The 4316-nt window shown below is 50.4% G+C and overlaps 1 pseudogene across 1 annotated transcript; it reads right to left on the bottom strand.

Moving 5' to 3' along the window:
• Window positions 1-2850: 2850 nt before the first annotated feature.
• Window positions 2851-4051, bottom strand: LOC110305858 (annotated as a pseudogene). Its single transcript, XR_002379198.1, has one exon. The product of XR_002379198.1 is annotated as a ubiquitin-conjugating enzyme E2 R1 pseudogene (transcript).
• Between the last annotated feature and the right edge of the window lie 265 nt (window positions 4052-4316).

Here is a 4316-nt window from a genome sequence, read left to right as displayed (position 1 = left end):
ACAGTTTTCAGAGGCAAGTGAACATAGGAGAGAGAAAATTCTATGGCATTCTTCCATCCTTTAGATTGTTCCTGGGACCTAACTGTCTAACCTAGCTGTAGGAAGCCTAAGATGGCGCCGGTTTCCGGTGTGCCTTTGTGGTAAACAACACCACTGCGCAGGCGCTAGCCAGAATCTGGTGCCAACCCCTCCCGAGCGGGTGCATGCAAACTAGGTGCCGGCAGACTGACCAATCCCAGGGGGGCCACGGAGCCTTCTCCAGGGCTGGGGTGCATATAAGCAGTGCTCCCTGGGTGCCCGGAGTCCCCCATAACAGCATCGAGGCATTCCTGCAATAAAGGCTGTTAAGAAGAATCTGACCGTGTTGTGTCTTCCTTGCCGGCCAAGGTGGGCGCAACACATAGCCAAACTGTTCTGCTTTTCTTTGGTAACCAGAATAACTCACTCCCAAGTCGCTTCAGCTTGTTTGAGTTGATTATTGACACTTGCAACCCAAAGAGCTCACACTAGTCAAGTAGACAAATGCCTTCACTTTCCAGTGGAAGCAGTAAATGTTGAGGAAGCCCTGGCCTCCCTATGGCTGAGTTCAGAGACTGTAGGCTAGATTCAAGTCATAAATTTCCCAGTGATGTAAGCAGAAATCTTTTGCAACCTACATTTAATAAGGTTTCAACCTCTCCTCTAGTCTACCACCCAGCAGAGGTAGTGGGAGAGAAAAGTTATTAGGGTATGGAGGAAGTGGACCTGTTCAGCAATAGATTTTCAGGGGTGACCTTGGCCTTCTTGGGCAGCAGTTCAGTCTGAAAGACTCAGAAAGGAGCCCCTCACTCAGGCCTCAGGACAATAGCGGACACCCAAGAACTCACGATAGACTGAGCTTGTTGCAAACCACATGAGGGGAAAGCCAGAGCTCTGGGGACGACTCATATCCCACCTAGGGGTAGAGGAGTCGACTTCAAGAGGAAAGAGGTCCCAGTTTTTATAGGCCCTCAGGAGAGAAAGGAGAAGGGGGGAAGTAGGGGATTTCCAGATCTAAACAATGTCTATTCTCAAGAAATGGGTATGGGAGGGGTACAAGGAAAGAGTCTGGTGCAGGTGTAGCAACTCAGGATTGGCAGGGCTGTGGTTGCTGGGGAGATTTTCTGACTCTTTCTCAGCAACCAATATCACAAACACCTGGCAATGGGCTTCATCAGTGGGCACATACATGGGTCAAGGAACGGTCAAAACATTGGCAGACACACAGGTTCAAGGAGTGGCCAGAGCATTGTGCACCTCTATTTTTCTAAATCAGTGAAGCTAGTTCTGCTAACAGTGACATCTATCTTGCCAATTTCAGGGCTTCTGTGTCCTTTTACATTCTGTCAGGATCTTTCAAGTCCTGTAGCAAACACCAAATACAATTCAGCAGCTGCGGACCCTGCTTGTGGACGTTGTACATCGTGGTGCGCACTAGGCTCCGCACCACGATGTACAACGTCCACAAGCAGAACTCAGAAATCCACCTGCCTCTGCCTCCGGAGTGCTGGGATTAAAGGCGTGCGCCACCACGCCCAGCTGCCATACACTCTTAACACTTGCATGTCTGTCTGTGCAAGTGCCAGATCCCCTGGAACTGGAGTTACAGACGGCTGTGAGCCACCGTACATCCCTCCCTTTATCCCTGAGAAGTCTAAGCCTCTCCAACTTTGTAGGTCCATTTCTACACGTGAATCTGTTGTTTTAATTCAGAAACTAAAACTTTTAATACCTTTAGGTCCTGATCAACCTTTCTTCTCAGTTTGAAAAGCATCAGAAGAGGCATATTTAGTCAAACCATTAGTATAAACCCACAACGTAGTCTCAGAGGCCCAGTAATATTGTCCTTATCTATATGAGCTAACCCATAAGGCAGAAGAGGGGTATCAGAATAAGGGCAAGTGCCTAGGTTAAAGGTTTTGGATAGTAGACAAGTTTTAGCTCCTTAGAAGTCCTCTAACATTAATTTGGGCTGCCCACAGTCACAGGGAGTTAGGTTAGTCAGTGGTCGGACCGTCTGGTTAGTTCCTATCCCTGTGTAGTATAGGTGAACAGGTGTGTAAGCATGACCAGCAATCCTGGCTGATTTCTGCCTGGGAGTGATTAACTCTAACCCCAGGAACCCTTCCTGCGACATAGAGTCTGATTCCCCAGGTTGTTCCTGTTTTCCAAATGCCAACATCTTTTTTTGTTTGTTTGTTTGTTTGTTTGTTAACCTCAGTTTTTTAGGAAGTCCCATGTTTTGCAATGACAGCTTCCTAGTTTTTGGCAACCAAGGGGTCCAGCCACAGGGCATATATAGAATTGTCAACTCCATATTCCTATCTGAGCAGGTAAATTCATATAGCTTCCCTTTTCCCCATCCAAGTAGACACTTAAAAGTGGGCATCAGCGAGCAAAGGGCAGGGTGGAATCTGGGTTGCTGGTCTGTAGTCACACTAGCAGGGGAGTTCTGCCAGCATGACTTGCTGAGCCTCAGAAGCAGTTAGGAAGGTTTCCAAACATAATCTCATAGGAGATAAATCCCTCCCCCCCCCCCCTATGGGATGCAGACCAAAGCAAAGCAAAGGAAGGACACCTATCCGTCCTTTGGTAGACTCTAATGAGAGTCTGCTATGTCCTGTATGTTCCTTTTACCTGGCCATAACTCAGATCTCTATGCACAATGAAGCTTTTAATCTATGCCTAAAGCTTCAGCTATTAATTGAAAAGGGTTGGCTATGAAATTCAGGTTAATGTTGGACGCCCATTGCTGGCTGCAGAGGAGGCTAAATCAAGGGACTAAAAATCCTAGAAGAGCTTTTTTTTTTTTTTTTTTTTTTTTTTTTAGAAAGCTATTTTTTTTTTTTTCACACACACTAAAAGCAGAGAGGAGACTGTGGTGCTGGCCCTCCCTTGGGCTGGGCTGGAGTCTCTGGCTCCCCACCAGGCAGTCGGTCCCCAGCCTCCCAGGCTTGTCATCATCTGAAAGCTGAGTGGGGGTGTCTGCCCTGCACCACAGCTCTTCTCCAAAGCCGAGGAAAACCCATGGGGAATACGGGGTAAGAGGACCTAAGGATCATGGGATGGGAGCCCACATGGAACCTCGGTGAGGTAGTCTGTCGCCTGAGGCCCACACGGGTCCTGCTGAGGTAAAATTTGTAAGTTTATTTCAGGGACGTCGGTCAGGACTCTTCGGGCCAGAGTCATCCTCTTCATCCCCAAAGCAGCTGTCGGCCTCCTCCACTTCGTCGTCCACATAGTAGTCGAAGAGGTCCGAGCCCTCGTCCAGCGCCGGCGCCTTGGTCTTCGCGCAGTACTCGGCCAGCGTAGTGGGCACCTTCACGCCATCGCGCTCTGCGTCCACCTTGGTCCTCAGGACCTGCTTCCGGATGATGTCCGTGTACTCGTGGTCCTTCCCCTTGCTCTCCTTCCATTTTCTGTACATCACCGAGGCGTCCTTGTTGGCAGGTGAGGAGGTGTTGGGCTCATTCAGCAGCGAGATTACACTCAGGAGGATGGTTCTGACATTCTGTGTGGGGTTCCACCGCTCTGAGGGCAGCACCCCACCCTGTGGGTTGTCAACTGGGGGATGGAGAATGGAGATGCACACGAACCCTGTCTCATAGATGTTTGGGTGCCACATCTTGGTGAGGAACCGGAAGGTTGGTGGGGAATACGGGTAGTCGATGGGGAACTTGAGGTGAGCCTTGAAGTAGCCGCCCTCATAGTAGGTGTTGGGGGGCCCGAAGATGGCCACCTCCCAGTTGTACAGGTCACCCTCGTCCACCAGCGTCACCCGGAAGCCCTCCACCGGCTCCTCCTGCAGCCCCTTCAGTTCCCGTAGCAGCACCTTCTGCGAGCTGGGCACCAGCGGCTGGGCCATGGGGGTGGCGGGGGCGGCCGGGGCGCGGGACCAGCGCGAGCTCGCAGAACGGACCGGGTCACGCGCCAGCAGGGGGAGAGCCGCCGCCTTCCTCCCCAAAGGCTTCACTCGCTCTGGCGTTAGAAGAGCTTTTTAGCTACTATTTGAGCAGTTTCAGTCCAGGTGGAGAACATTCTACCCACCTGGAAAAGGTATCTTTAATAGTTGGCAAGTACTTTTAGCCTCCCCCAGCAGGCCGGATCTTGATAAAGTTAGTTTTTCCAGAGTTTGTAGGGATGTTGGTCTCTCATTTGGACCCTTTCCTGGATAAGGGCTTGCTCTCTGTTTTGGATTCACTTGTGCACAAACATGGCATCTGGCTGAGACATCTCAGCTGTCCAGCCTAGGTATAACATACCCGAGTCTAGCAACTCAGTAGCTTGGTGAAAGTTAC

Source organism: Mus caroli, chromosome 11 (genome assembly GCF_900094665.2).
Source record: "Mus caroli chromosome 11, CAROLI_EIJ_v1.1, whole genome shotgun sequence".
NCBI classification, from domain to species: Eukaryota; Metazoa; Chordata; class Mammalia; order Rodentia; family Muridae; genus Mus; species Mus caroli.
This window is presented reverse-complemented; position numbering and strand designations above follow the sequence as displayed.